The 17000-nt window shown below is 38.2% G+C and overlaps 1 pseudogene; it reads right to left on the bottom strand.

Moving 5' to 3' along the window:
* Positions 1–4290: 4290 nt before the first annotated feature.
* On the bottom strand, positions 4291–15474 carry LOC136699114 (uncharacterized; annotated as a pseudogene).
* Positions 15475–17000: the final 1526 nt, after the last annotated feature.

Here is a 17000-nt window from a genome sequence, read left to right as displayed (position 1 = left end):
AATGTCAGTGAATCGTTGTGTAATTTATGTAGAGCTTTGTTTAGGGGGAATTTATAGTGAAACAAAGCTCTGTTTTAATGAGTGAGTGAGTAGTTGTGTATTTTATTTAACATATTTTACAGCTGGTTTGGTAACCGATGTATTAATTTGCATTGTATTGAATTTGAGAGAGGAAACCTAACAGATATTTTACTTAAAAACCATAATTCTAGGTTTGATCAATTGCAGAAGCTATTGTTTTTGATTGAATGCCATTTATTTGATATGGAACTTAATGGTGACCAGATCGGAGATGGTGAAAAAGAGGACACGTCTCAGGGGAACGGGGGAGGGGGACTACTGACGTGCAGACTGACCAATTAAAAGTCTACAGAGAAGGTCATCGACCAATAACGGTAGCTCTACAGTCAGACCGTCCAATCAGAAGAGTTTAGGCTACTTCACCACGCCCCCTTCTCAAGCGAACCAATCGGAGTAGGGGAGGGCGGGACTAGTTTGTGAACGAAACGCTTCTCCAAATTCTATCCCGAACGTATGTGAAATTCCGCCCGGACATTTTTTTAAGTCTGAAAAAGAGGACATGTCCTGGTAAAAGGGGACATGTCCTGGTCACCCTAAATAAACGTAATAATAACAATACTAAGCTGATTTTACTGAAGTAAAGCGTGTTCAAATTCACGCATGCCCTTTTGGCATGATACAAGACACGATACCCGCCGTTTTTAACAGAGACGTTAGGAGCAAAGAAGGAGGCAGTGAGGAGAAGTTTTGGAGCAGTTGTGGAGGCGCAGCTTGGCCGAGCTGTCACCACAGTTATGTAAGTTATTGCCTGTATTTTTAAATTTGTGAAAATATACTGGTCTGTGTGTGTTTTGGGAGCTTGAGTTATTGCTCAAAGTGCTCATGTTAGTTTACATTAATTAGCTGGCGATGATTAACGTTAATCTCAAGCAGCTTTTTCAGATAATTAAACTTTAAACACTGTCACTAGGCCGGTTTTTATGCTGTTTGTGATAAACGGTAAGACCATTTTTATAAATTGTTTATTGACTTTTACTGTTTTCCACTGCTCTCACCATTTACCAAGCAGCTACTACACAGGACGCAAGGATGCAACATGGGGCAGATATTGGGAAATATTCGAAGTTATTTTCAGAGCGTGATTCAAAATCTCTCCCACCGAGCAGCGTCACTACACAGAAACGGGAGAAATAAGACCACAGTAAATGGTGTTAGGGAAGGGAAGTCGACATCCCAAATATCTATTGTAATGAATTCATAATTCTAATACAAGTGAAGACCCCCTCACGACAGCTCCATAAAACACACTTAATTCATCTTAACATTTTAAAGGCAGCCTAAAGACGAATTTTGTAGTCTGCCATAAAGTAACCCAAAAACAGTACAGTAGGGTTAATGTTATTAAAGTGCAGCTGTAAGGGAAGGCAACAGGATGAAAATAGAGATTCATCTTAGAGGATTTCTCAAAAAAATACATTAAAAATTCTTTCAAAAATTCTTTCAAAATTATTTAATATTACACATGCTTTTCCATTTCAAAACTATAGTGTTGCTAAGTAAAGCTGCATGGGCACACAATTTATTGCTAAGAGCATCTTCCTTAAATGTTTTACTAATGCCAGCTCACCATAAAATAGGCTCCAAATAGAATAAAAAGGTAATTTGAGCTATGTTTAATGATGGTTGTCTTTAGTGTGTGTTGATTTTTTTTGTCCTAATAATGATGTCATTTAAAATTGAATCACTTTGATAGTTTCTTTCAATATAATTAACTTAATTTTTCTTTCTGATTTCATGCAGCAGGACAGATGCAGTGACGTTACTCGACACATCAGGATCCTGGTTGTCTGTGGTGATGATGGAGAGGATCCCGAGGATGTATCCATCCTTCTTGAAAGAAAGATGTTGCCAGGATGTGGTAGTGCTTATGGGGCTAATTTCTTTTCTCTTGCATACCCTCAACACTGCGCTACACAATATTACTATTCTTTTTCATTTTGCGAATAACTACCAACCACTTGCACAAACATTGTTTGGTTGTATTCTCCGCTCACATACCACTGTTGTCTTTTAATGAACTTCCACTCTTTGGGTGAACCTTCAGATGCCGTTGTGCAGACACAGACTTGCTCTCCTCAGTTTTGCCTCTTCAAAACACTGTTGAATATTCTCTGAGGAATGTAAGGTTTTAACTGACTATTTGAAAGGCACCATTTCATATGTGACACTGTAGATTGTTCTTTGAGTGAGATAATATTGACACAAAAATATTTACTAACAAAGACATTTGACCTTTGATACAGTATAGTACAGTAAAGAACATTGCATAGGGATGGAAGTGGGTGGGTGAGATACAGACATAGATTTGATGATTTATTTAAGAGACATTGATTGTTGATGTTGCTAAAAGTCTAAAATATAGCTAGCCTTGTATACTGCAGTGATATTAACAGTTTAAGTTCAAGATGGCCATTGTTTTACAGAACTGTAAGCACTTGATGACCTTCACTCATACTGTTTTCATTTGTTAAGAGTATAAATAACAGAAGAATTAGGTTCTATATCAGAGAGGGTATGCATGTTTTGTTGGTTAATGCCAGTCTTGCTGTTATTTATTTGTCAGCTGAATTTATTTTATTTTATTTTATTTATATATGTTTATGGTTGGTGCTCCGGTTTCCTCCCACAGTCCAAAAACACACATTGGTAGGAGGATTCATGACTCAAAAAAGTGTTTGTTGGTTTGAGTGAATGTGTGTCATCCTGTGAAGGACTAGCGCCCCCTTCAGGGCGTGTTCACGCTTTGCTGCCAATGATTCTGGTTAAGCTCTGGACTCACTGCCACCCTGAACTAGATAAGGGGTTACAGACAATGAATGAATGAATGAATGAATGTAAATGGTTGATTCTACAGTTGTTCCAAATGATCAGAGATATTATTGAATGAACAATTAAATACTGGTTTCCAGACTTTCCCATGTCATTGTGATTGTGTTCTGAGTGATTTGTGATATGATACGTTCAGTTACGTATTTGGTAACATTTATCAAATGAAAATTATCATAATTTACATCATAATTGTCAGTAATATAACTTGATATAAACTAAAATATCAAATAGAATATAATAAAATCTTAATTCATAAAACACTGACAAGCTTTACTTAATATTTTAATGAGTCTGAAATATTTTATAAAAAAGTTAAATAGAATAAAGTAAGATTTACTTAATATTTTCAAATGTTACCTTTGATGTCAAGTAAATTTTACTTAACATTTGCAAGTAAATTTGATATTACAACAATAATATTTAAAGAGCTACAAGTTTTCATGTATGTATTGAAAGTAATTTCAGTTCTGTTAAATTGACTTTCTTTTGGTTTTATGATGTGTTTATTATTTACAGCTAACAAAAAAAACAATATTCTGTATCTTAAATAAACACACAGAGTACGTAATAAAATATTATTGGTCTGTGTTTTTCCAACAATTACTGTTTTTTAACACTGATAACTTGTACAGTTCTGTTATAAGACAGAGGATTCTAGTAATTTAAAAATACTTACAGACTTTCACTGTGCTTTTACAACAGATTTGTTTAAAAAAGTGATTTTCCTGTATTTCAACGATATATTCTTTTTTTACAGGAAAACAGAAAAACATCTGTAATTTTCTATGGTTAATGTCTGTAAAAAATGTATTTTTTTACAGTGTGTGTGCGTGTGTTTGTACACAGTCCTGGCTCTGTGTGGTGAAGTGACACAGACTGAACTGTAGCCTTGATTTAAGGGAGGGGTGTAATCTAACTGACCACTGAGCTCAAATATCAACAACGTTTCACCAGAATCACAGAATACAAAAAATGAAATGAAATATGCAATTATTTGTCATTGTACAACAAAATGTGTCTCCTGAATTTAACCCATATGTGGCAGTGAACACACACTAGTGCATGTGATCACACACCCAGAGCAGCGGGCACCCATCCCTGGGTTTTTGGGGTTCAAAGCCTTACTCAAGGGCACTTCAGCCATGGATGTTCCCGCCGGTCCTGGGGTACCAAGCCCGATCCTGTAACCATTAGGCCAAGACAGCCCCCACCTCTAGTTACCTTTAATTACTGTACACTGTGTTGAGGAATGGCATCAGATGAGCAGTGTAAGACTTCCTCTAGAGGGAGCCACAACACCAGAAAACAAACATAAAAATCCCATCAATTCAGGGCAGTGCTGCATTATAATCAGGTCTTTATTGATTGTTTTACAGGTGGGGTAATTTACATTTGAACCACAAGAAATGCATGATTCTGCAAGGCAAGATTTACATTTACACGTGTGCTATAGGCTGTAATACACACATACACTTTATTTTCCCTGATGAGACTAGCTTGGATTACTCTCCAATTCAGAAACAAAGAAATAAAAGAGAATTAAATGAAGTGACAACTAAAACACGGCTTTGCTGATTTCTGTTTAATTTCTTATTCTCTACCAAAACTAACACCTAGGATCAAGCTGGTTGCTGTTCCTGTCACCACACATAATACAAGCCTGCCCTGTCTCACAGCGATACAAGGGCACCTGGTGTGCCACAGGCAACATGGCCTTCAGACGGTTATGGTTGGGTATGTTTTTATCATTGCGGTAGATTATACTGAACACAAAGGCGGCTGGACCTGTATGGGTTTGTAACATGGTAAGTGAGGGAATGATACACTTAATCACAGGATTTGCATCTTGGCCTCTTTTTTGTTTTGCCATACATCTAGCAATCTCATCAGCATCTTTGCTTTCATTCAAGCAGTGCTCCACGCAGGGTGAGTTGTAGGTGTAGAACACAACACAGTCATTCGGGTGATTATGAATCAGGAGATCCATGGGAGTCTTCTGGGAGTTCTGTGACTTCTCAATCAGCAGAAGGCGCTCTGAGTGTACAGCATTTCTTTTCGAGCCTCTAGGTCGAGCAGCAATCAGGTTGTTTCCCACATACCGTCTGTCAGCTTTCATACTGCTGTTGTTAAGTATTTTCACCACATCATCTCGGTTTGGAAGGCCTGTGATTGGCTCCTGAGTGTTACTCTCACAGAGTGCTTGGGGGACCCGGATGGCAACTGCATACTGAGGGGTTTCATAACTCTTGCCCGTAGGTGAAGATGCTACAGGAACATCATCTGGTTTGTACCTGTGGAGAAGACAGTTCTTACAATAAATATGGACACTCATAAATACTGACACTTAAATGCTGACTTATGAATACTAACTCATGAATACCGACAGACAAATACTAACACTCATAAATACTGATCATCGTATTCTGTAAATGGTGACTTATGAATACTGACAGACATAAATACTGACACATGATTTTACTTTTGTTATTATGATTAATGAAGAGCTGCAGTGATAGTTTCCTACGTGTTCTCAATGTAAGTGATGATTCTTCTCAGCGCATTGATGTCCATGTTCCCCTCCACACCTGTGATCCCAGAGATGAGGAGGGAGACCAGAAGCAGTCCATTCATCACACCTGCACAGGTAACAAAATCCTCATCATGAACCACATTGAACACAGAGTAAAGACAGCAAAACTTGTCTGTTTAGTCTGTTTATCTGCACAGGTAACAATGACAAAACGGATATTAATTTAACCTATGCTGCTCACAGAGACAACATAACAAAAAAACATAGCACATCAGTAAATGTACAATTCAGAGTAGAGTTGGGTATTGTATAACTCCACAACTATTTTTCCAGTAGAAAAAAAACCCCTAAATGACGTTGGAAAGAATTTCACCTACAATGCTTCAACAATTAGTGTCCTCAGTTCCCAAATGCTTATTGATGTTAAAAGGAAAGGTGATGTAACATAGTGATAAACATGCCCCTGTCCCAACTGGAATGTGTCGCAGGCCTCAAATTCAAAATGCGTGAATATTTGCAAAAAAAAAAAAAAACAAAGTTTATCTGTTTGCACATTAAATATCTCATTTTTGTAATGTATTCAATTCAATGTAGGTTGAAAACTATTTGCAAATCATCGTATTCTGTTTTTATGTTTTACACAATGTCCCAACTTCATTGGAATTAGGGGTGTAACTGAGACAAAGCAGAGAAAGACACAAGTGTTCTGAGAAACAGAAAGAGAGAGATATAGCTGTATTAATTAATTCATTCATTCATTCATTGCCTGTAACGTAATCCAGTTCAGGGAGGTGTGGGTCCAGAGCCTACACGAAATCATTGGGTGCATGATGGGAACACATTCACTCACACCTATGGACACTTTTCAGTCACCATCCACCTACCAATGTGTGTTTTTGGACTGTGGGAGGAAACTGGAGCACACCGTAGAAAACCCACACAGACACAGGGAGAACACACCACACTCCTCACAGACAGTCACCCGGAGGAAACCCACACAGACACAGGGAGAACACACCACACTCCTCACAGACAGTCACCCGGAGGAAACCCACACAGACACAGGGAGAACACACCACACTCCTCACAGAGAGTCACCCGGAAGAAACCCACGCAGACACAGGGAGAACACACCACACTCCTCACAGACAGTCAGCAGGAGGAAACCCACACAGACACAGGGAGAACACACCACACTCCTCACAGACAGTCACCCAGAGCAGGAATTGAACGCCCAACCTTCAGGTCCCTGGAGCTGGGTGACAGAGACACTACTTGCTGCACCACCCTGCTGCCCTTATATTTATAGTTGCTGCTATATTTAATTAATTAATTCATTCATTTATTTATTTTTTGTTAGACTTTTATAGCACCTTTCTAGATACCTAAGGATGCATTACAATCACCTATAGGCTATAGGTGTATCATTTTTCTTACAGTTTGTTAGTTTATATTTTTCTTTGTAATTTTGATCTAGGGTTATTTGTTAATTTCTCTTCCCTACTTTGGTGCATTTTTTTAATTTTCTTATTGCAACACACATTTACACTTTTACACATATCAGAGATAGAAAGATATAGATGTAGTTATATATTTTTAAATTTGTTTCAAGAATATGTGATATATATATGAGGGAGATTAATAAATTTATATCAAGATTAATTTCTTTTAGTTGTTAATTTGCCCTATTCTTGGTGTAACACTTGCATTTATGAAAGATGTTGTAGTGTTTGGGGTCTTAGTTGGCATTTTTTTAGTAAATTTAGGTTTACTAAAAAACTACAGGACAAGCAATGAGACAAAAAAAGTAAATATTGTAAAAAATAATGAACTAACGAATAACACAATTTTAGCCTGTTAAGTCCTGGAAGAGTAGTATTTAGCACCTTTAGCTTAGCTTGAAGCCACATTGAATCTCAACTGAACTCAACTTTATTGATAGAGCATTTTAAAAACAATGAAAGCTGAAACATAGTGCTATACATAGATAATTATAAAACATACAATTATTATTTATTTATTCCTATTTACTATATAAGCCAAGAGCGACAGTGGCAAGGAAAAACTCCCTCAGGGCTGAGGAAGAAACCTTGAAAGGACCCAAGGCTCACAAAGAGGGACCTATCCTCCGCTGGTCAATCTACTGGAAATAATGCACAGGTAAAATGCAATGCAATGGTAAAAATGCACAGGAAGCCAGTGAAGGCAGTCCAGAATGGGAGTTATGTGCTCCCTCTTTCATGATCCTGTTAAAAGTCAGGCAGCAGCATTTTGCAATCAATAAATATACATTTAAATTTTTTTTATATGATTTTTAATGAGAATATTTAATTGCATTCGCCTCAAAATCCAAAATCAGTCCAAAGTCACATCGGCTCTTGTTGATGAACCCCCCGCCAGCTCTGAGGTGCACTTAGACTATTTAAATTCTGTCAATGAAAATGACTTGCTTAGTTTAATTAGCTCATCTAAATCAACTACATGTTACTGGATCCTGTACCAACACAATTATTTAAACAAATCTTACCTAAAGTCATTAGACCATTGCTCACAATAATAAACTCATCCCTCAACATTGGATATGTACCAAAACCTCTGAAACTAGCGGTAATCAAACCAATTATTAAAAAACCCAATCTTGACCCTCTTGTGCTCGCAAACTACAGGACGATATCAAACCTCCCTTTTATTGCTAAGATTCTAGAAAAAGTCGTGTCACAGCAGTTGTGCTCTTATCTACAAAACAATGACATTCATGACATTTTTCAGTCTGGATTTAGACCAAATCACAGCACAGAAACAGCTCTAACAAGAGTAACTAATGACTTACTCCTTTCACTTGATAAGGGCTATATCTCTATTCTGGTGCTGCTTGACCTTAGTGCAGTGTTTGATACCATAGATCATGTGATGCTTCTTGATAGGCTGGAAAATCTGGTAGGAATAAAAGGATCTGCCCTCTCTTGGTTCAGATCCTATTTATCTGACCGTTATCAATTGTTTATCTGAATAATAAATCCTCTAATCATACTTTAGTTAAATATGGTGTTCCACAAGGATCAGTGCTTGGCCCTGTATTGTTCACACTCTACATGCTGCCACTGGGTCGACTAATCCATAAGCATGGGATTCAATTCCACTGTTGCGCTGATGACACACAACTGTATATATCAGCCAAACCTAATGATGTTGCTTGTCTACATAAAATAACAGAATGTCTAACTGAAATTAAAGACTGGATGATGCAAAATTTTCTCATGTTAAATTCTGATAAAACTGAAGTCTTGTTACTAGGTACAGATACTCAGATACATTCACTCAGAAATGCTGCTATTAATCTTGATAATTCAACAGTAAAACACAATACCATCATTAAAAACTTAGGTGTAGCCTTTGATTCGACTCTCACATTTGATACCCACATATCCAATACAGTCAAAACCGCCTTCTTCCACCTACGCAATATTGCCAAAATTCGGCATATTTTATCATTAAAAGATGCAAAGAAACTAGTGCATGCTTTTATAACTTCACGTCTAGACTACTGCAATGCGCTCCTGGCAGGGAGCTCGTGCAAAGCGTTACACAAGCTTCAGTTAGTTCAAAATGCAGCAGCCAGGGTGAACTTCTCATACCTTATCGCCCGTCACGTACACTTTGTTCACAGGATGCCCATCTACTCTTAGTTCCTCGCATTAAGAAAAACACTGCAGGAGGAAGAGCCTTTTCTCACAAAGCTCCTCAACTCTGGAATAGCCTCCGGTTACTGTTCGTGGCTCAGACATCCTCTCAATCTTTAAATCTAGATTAAAAACCTACCTTTTCAAACAAGCTTTTGGTTAATCACTCACCTTCAGGTTACTCCTTCTCTATTGGTGTTCGGGCTGGTTTTCATATTATCACTGTTCTGTATTAACCCTGTCATATCACCATAGCTACAGCTTTTTTAGTTAGCTTTCTAGTAACTGCCAACACACTGTCTGTTGCTGGGTTCTCTTGCCTGACCCGTGGAAGCTTTTTTCGCAGGACATTTTTTCCCGTTCTTTACCATGACCCTACTAACCTCTGTATTTGTATTTGTTCCCTTTGTCTGGTTTTCTTTCTCCCGTCTCTCTCATGCTTTGAGATGTCCTGCTGCTCTCCACGTGTTGCTCTGATCCAGCCCCTGTGTCCTGTAAAAGGTTTCCTGGCCTTGTCTCATCTACATTATCATGCTTGGCCATGCTGTTTCATCTCAAATTAACTCACAGAATCACTGATCGCCTCCTCCTTCCTCAGACTCATACATCACTAATATACTACATTCACATCACTGTAACCCCTTCATCTGTCATCATTTCACTTTTACTTCTGTTCTCTGTTGTTTCTCCGGTGTCGACCCGAGGAGGATGGGTTTCCCGTATATATTTATAACAATAAAACAAATATACAAACAAAATTATAACAAGAAAACAAATATAACAAATGTCAAAATAGCAGCTTCAGATGAGAGAGGAAGTCTATTTGTGACATGTTTTAGTGTTTGGGGCTGTTGGTATTTTAGCCGGCATACAGCTGTTGAGTATAATAACAAATCAGCCTGCGCCGCTTCTGCCAGTCCTCTGGCTGCCTAGTAAAATTATTAAACAGCCCATGCCTCTTGTGCCAGTGCTCCAGCTGTTGAGTAAAATAACGAATCGGCCCGTGTTGCCTGTGCTAGCACTCCGGCTGTCAAGTAAAATGACGAATCAGCCAGCGCTACCTGTGCAAATGCTCAGGCTGCCGAGTAAGATACAAAATCGGCCCACTTGTGCCAACACTCCAGTGAGAGAGAGAGATTAGTTGGTCTAGACTAATTGCTTTTTGACTATAGTTTATTTTAGAATTCGTTTTTTTTTTTGTATTTTATTAGTTTTCCATTGTATTTTGTATCTTGATTTATTGGTTGATTTCTCTGCCCTTTGTTGGTGAAAATTGTCCCTTTGTTATTGAACTATGTAAAATCCGCCATTTGGCTGAGATCGAGCAAGCGAGCATTCACAAATGGGCATATAACCTGCCATTCACACACCATGCATTTGCACAATATTATTTCAAGAGCTTATCTCCTGTTAAATACAAGCTTCGGGTGACATATGACAGATTTTAATGTTTTTGGCACAGTTTGTATTTTAGCTGTCATGCACATTTAAAAAAAAAACCTTGACAAGAAATGAGACAAATAATAAATAAATAAATATATAAAAGAATAAATATTGTGCCAATGCTTTGACCCAGTTCTGCATGGCTAACTCCAACTCTCCCCTCCATCCCCCGATTAGCGCTACTGTTAGGACAGTACCCACTACTGCCGGGACGGGTTAGGACAGTAGCTACTAATGCAGGGCAGGGTTAAAGCAGTGCCCATTAATGTGGGGTGGAATTAGGAGAGTACCCACTACTGCATGGTGGAGTTAAAACAGTGCCTACTACTATGCACTACATACTAAACATTGAGAAAATAGCTCTGAAGTTCTGGATGCACTTTAAATCCAATGACTTTCACTCACTCCTCTGTACAGCACTGAGTAGTCAGGAGCTGAACTGTGAATAGAGTCCTCTAACCCAACTTGTCTTGAGACTCAGTGACCTTCAACTCACTGACATTACACACACAAAACAACATCACTATACACTTGCCAAAAAAAGCCCCACTACAAATTATAACCTAAAACAAAGTACATTTTACACTGGACTGCTTCCTGCTTCCTGCTTCCTTGCCATTCAGACACTTTGCTGCTTAGCTCTGCTATCTTTTATTTTGTTCCTTTTTATTTTTTCGAAACCTACTTGTTTTTCTGTGATAGAGTATCTGAGCTTTTAAATATACACAAGTCAGCAGCACTACGAAGCCAAAACTGAATATTTTCTGCTTTTGATACTTTTTAAATTAGTGCGATTGCTCTAGGAACCAGGACTGTTCCAACAACCAGGACATTTTCATCAGGCTACAGTAGAAGAAACTTGTGAAATGCCTCATCATTTTGTTCAACACGTGCTGTCAGAATTGTTACAGACTTCTACAGAGAATGACAGCTTTGGAAAGAGATTTTCAGAAGCTGCTATCAGAGTTTAAGGACGAGCATTCCGGAGTTGTGCGAGGAGTAACAGTGAGTGGGAGTACGGGCAGCAGACAGCAGGCTGAGGAGTTAACAGAGCAGCGGACAGTGGAGGGACACAGATCCAGACCAGAGGGTCATGGTGGATGGCAACACTGCCATGAGTACAGCTAGAGATGGGCAATGGGTGCAAATTGAAACTAGACCCAAGCGCCATGCTTTGTATAGCTCTGTAGTCTTGTCTTCTACTCCTGGTACCACAACTGGTCCAGGAAATTCAGCTGCTAAACACTGCTGCTGAGAGATCACAGCACAGAACCAGACCAGAATATCTGGTGCAGATGTTATGACTTTTCTCGCAGGAAAACTCCACCCACATTCAGTGGACACTCAACATGGGAGGGGCAAAACAAAAAACATTCTTTGCATGGGAGTCCTACCAACATTACACAGTGTCAGGCAGACCTTTACAAAATGAGCAGCCGAAGCAAAATGATGACAGTCCAGAAAGCTGTGGAAGTCATCATTGATCATGACAGTGAAATAGAGGATGATGTGTATGAAGACGAAGACTATCTTGAGCTAAATTCTGATTCTAATGATCCTGATATTGAGGTGGCAAGGTGGTGCATCAGGTAGTGTCGCAGTCACACAGCTCCAGGGACCTGGAGGTTGTGGGGGGTCGAGTCACCACTCTGGGTGACTGTCTGTGAGGAGTTTGGTATGTTCTCCCCGTGTCTGCATGGGTTTCCTCTGGGGGCTCCATGCTGCACTTAAGGCCTTATGTTTAAAATATACGCCACGCTTCTTGCCAGTGTGTGTGTGGATTGAATGATGAGTGTTGATTGTAAAGAGTCCTTGGGTTTCTAGAAAGGCGCCATATAAGTGTAACATTAAATAAAACACATTTAGATGCATATTTGGGGCTCCTCATCCTGGCTGGGGTCTATAAGTCAAAGGAAGAATGTACAGCCAGTTGTTCAAAAGTAATAAAGTGGTGAAACATTAAAAAAAGTTGTATTTTTTATGTAAAACGAGTGAATTATCCTAATTGAACCATTACCTGGTGGAAGTAAGGAACACCACTGCACTAAATATTGATAGAATAATTAGTAATGGAGTTAGTAATGACATATTCACACTGCTTGTTAGGATTTTTTTTTTGTTTCAGACATCTTTTGGATAATTAAACATGCACCGGGTCAAATTGACCCGGGAACAATCATTGCAGTTCCTGACAAATGAACATAAAAGGAGGGTTAACTGTTTCTTCTGTAAAGCACTTTGAATTGCTTTTGTATGAAAGGTGCTCTATAAATAAACTTGCCTTGCCTTGAACTGAAGCTACAAAAGAACTACACAGACTTCAATGTTATTTAGCAAACTGTACAACTTGCATGCTTGATGCAATTCCCACAAAATTATTCAAAGAATTACTACCAGCTGTTATCAATCCTCTTTTTTATCTATAGTAAACTCATCCCTTAGCCTGGGCCATGTAGCCAAATCAAGAAACCAAATCTTGATGCTAGCATATTGTCTAATTACAGGCCTACTTCTATTTCTGTCCAAGATCTTAGAAAAAGGTGTGGCCCAACAACTCAGTTCATATCTACATAAGAATTATATATATGAAAAATTTCAATCTGGGTTCAGGCCACATCATAGTACTGAGACAGCACTAGTCAAGATAACAAATGATCTTTGTCTTGCCTCTGATCTGACCTTGTGCAGCTTTCGATAAAATAGACCACAATATTCTCCTAGAAAGTTTAGAAAACACGGTTGGAATGACATTGACGGCCCTATCATGGTTCAAATCTTACTTAATGGAAAGTTATTAGTTTGTAAAAGTAAACAATCTATCTTCCAATTATTATAAAGCAAGATTTGGAATTCCGCAAGGCTCTATTTTAGGACCATTGCTATTTACATTATACATGTTATGGCTAGGCACAGTTATAAGAAACCATGCCATTGACTTTCACTGTTATGCAGACGACACGCAATTGTACATATCAGCCAAGCCCAATGACAAACACAGATAAAAGTAAATGCAGGACAGTGTAAAAGACGTGAAAGGCTGGATGTTGAGTAACTTCCTCCTTCTAAACAGTAACCAAACAGAGGTCCTGTTTTTGGGTCCAAAGGTGGCAAGAAATAAATGATCAGATTTAATTTTAAATATTGCTGACTTTCCAGTTAAAACTGGTTCAGCAGCAAAAAATCTTTATCATTCGATCAACACATAGGCAGTATCACTAGGACAGCTTTTTTACATCTTCACAAAATCACCATGATTAGAAATGCCTTATCCCTGCATTTGTGCATGATGCAGAAACATTAGTACATGCATTTATTACATCAAGGCTTGACTATTTTAACACACTACTGTCAGGATACACCAAATTTAAGTAAACTTTAACTAGTTCAAAATGCTGCAGCCTGGGTTAATTAATTAATATGTAGCGGCGTCAGTGATAATTAATTATTATTTTATTAATAATCAGTTATTTAATTCATTTTGCTAAGCTCCATGTTTAGGAGCCATTATATAATATGTAATGTCTTTACCTGTCCAGTCTCAGCTTGGACAAGTAGGTCATCATGTTGGATGACTTTACATATTGTATAGCAGAATTAGCTAGATTTAATTATTATTAATGAATTATGCTCATTGACCCATTGTAGGTTCTTGTCTCCGAAATTGAACTTAAAGTAAAATGGCCGCCATGGTCACCACCCATCTTGAAAAGTCCCCCCCCTCCCATATACTAATGTGCCACAAACAGGAAGTTAATATCACCAACCATTCCCATTTTATTAAGATATATCCATATAAATGGCCCACCCTGTATAGATTTTCTACTAGAAATAAAAATAAAACTTCTGATTGGAAATTCTGGGCTCTCTTAGCTGAGCTTCCGGGCTGGAAGCGAATTCTCCTTCATTCCACCCATCCTCTTTTCTTCTCTCTCTACATTTTCTTTCTATGTTCTGGGTTTGTTCTGTCTGGACCCTGCTTGAGGAGCCCAAGACTGTTTAAGAGAGAGCCATAAGAGAGTCTGGAAAGCTTCTGAAGAAGCCTAAAGAGAGCTGAAACGCTGAACTCCGAAGAGCTGAACTCTGAACTGAGAGCACTCAAGAGAGCTGGGGCTCTCTGTTTACTGGGAATTCTCAATTCCCAGTAATTTTCAATATATTTTTCAATATAAAAATGATTGTGTTTACACAAAGTAATATTATTCAGACAAACCCATGTTTTATGTCATTCTTAACCCAATAACACACAGAGTATGTGGCTTCCTTTGTTCCTATATAAGTTCATATAAATGGGTGATTTTAAATACATGTAAATTAATTCCACTCATTTTGATTGTCTAAATGGAATTAATTTCACATAGTGGTATACATATGTAACTTCAAACCATTTTAAACCAATGTTAATTAAAGTTTAATTCTATATTTTGAGAAGTTCTTAATTAAGCATTTTTACACAGTTTTGCATTATTTCCAGTAGATTGACCAGCGGAGGATAGGTCCTGCCTTGTGAGCATTGGTTCCTCCCAAGGTTTCTTCCTCAGCTCTGAGGGAGTTTTTCCTTGCCACTGTTGCCCTTGGCTTGCTCACCCCAGGGATTTTTACATTCTTTATGTTTTTACATGTTTTTGACATGTTTTGACAAAACACTTTCTCTTTATTGGAATTCCATGAAGCAGCATTGTGAGATCATCAGTGGTATAAAGCTCTGTACAAATAAATTTGATTTTATTTGGTTTGAGATAGAGAGACAGCAAGAGACTGGCAAAGAGGGAGATAGAGAGAGAGAGGGAGAGAGTCTTACCATGGCTCCTGATAGATGCTGGATGTGGTTGTGGTGGCTTCTTCATCTCAGGGCTGAAGACAGTTGAGCTTGATCTCTCAGTCAGGATGTGGTGAAGTGAAGATGGATGTGAACATCTCCTGTATTTATAATGATCAGCTCCTCCCCTTCTCTTCAGTCCCACCAATCAGCCACTAAGGACAACTCAGGCATAGAGCTCCTGATGGACAGGTGCCTGACCCTCCCAGTGGTGTGGCTACCACAAGGAGAACAAGGGCCCTTTACACACCCTCCACAGGGTGTCCAATCAGAGCACAGAATAGGTCCTTCACGGGTAAATAATTAATTTAGTTAATTTAGTTTAATGGTAGAGGAAATGGGCTAGTGTCCTTCAATAAACTGACACTAAGCTAAGTGCTAAAATAATCTACAGTTAGCTCAAGGCTAGACATAACCAAAACAACGGAATGATTTCTCCCAGTGAAGAACACAGATACACAGCCAAATATCAAGCAAACAAACAAACAATAAACATACACAAACACTGTAAAAAATTGCAGTAAATTTACAGTGAATTTTCAACAGTAAGGTACTGTAATTCTGTTTTACAGTATTGTACTGTTTTAAGCAAGGCATTGTGGGACATGCCAAATGATCAAAAGAACGTACAGTATATTACTGCATTTAATGGACAAATCAGCAGGAAGTGCAATTTTATTGTCTGTTCCACATGAAAATTGCTTATCAGAGTGCGGTGTTTCTTGTATTCTTTAATAAGTACAGAAGTGTTGAATAGGGTGTTTTATAAACCTGTCCATTTGAGTTTAATATATTTTAGTCTAAAGTCATTCTATGTAATATATATATATATATATATATATATATATATATATATATCGAGTTTTATATAATTGCTCTCCGTAGGCTGCGTAACAGCCTCATCTTTAAATTTGGATGTGAGCATGTGACATTTTCACCTCAGACCTGAAATCACCTCAGACTTCCAGCTCCACTGTACACAGTCATAAAGGTGAGTAAAATTTACATTTATTGAAGTGTTCTCGGTGTAGAAGTTTTAATGATCAACTTAAGTCTCGTTTAATGAGAGAAATATGGTGCTGTTCATTTGTTTTAAAGCACTTTAATCCTCTAATATTATTTAGCAAGCTTGTGCATCTTAGCAAGTCTGCTAAAGTCTCGGCAGGGCTTCGGTAAGCCCACTCCGTCATATCTGAGGTACTCAGGCGACAGGTACAATGTAAATTAATTAAAGTACAGAATGTAAGTTAATGGGCATGACTGACTTGTCGTTAATTTATCTACAAGTTGGCTAACCTTACTGATGATAAGCTGAGAAGTATGTGGCTATATAGGTTGTGTGACATTAGCTGCATTTATTTAGCTATTGTAATAAACTACTATGCATTTTGGAGCTATATACCCCAATTTATTCCTTGCTTTAGTCCCTTCCATTACGGCGACATCATCATCATCATCATCATTTTCTTCTCCGCTTCTCCATTTCAGGGTCGCGGTACGGCGACATCAGTAAACTGAATGTGTAAGTTATGTGTTTGTCAGTGCAGAATAATCCACTGTTTTTTTGTGTAAATATTCGTTTCTGTACAATATTTTGGAATTACAGTCCAGCATTTTTTGA

The sequence above is a fragment of the Hoplias malabaricus genome, chromosome 6, assembly GCF_029633855.1.
Source record: "Hoplias malabaricus isolate fHopMal1 chromosome 6, fHopMal1.hap1, whole genome shotgun sequence".
NCBI classification, from domain to species: Eukaryota; Metazoa; Chordata; class Actinopteri; order Characiformes; family Erythrinidae; genus Hoplias; species Hoplias malabaricus.
The sequence above is the reverse complement of the archived record's forward strand: the minus strand, read 5'-3'. Positions and strand labels throughout refer to the sequence as shown.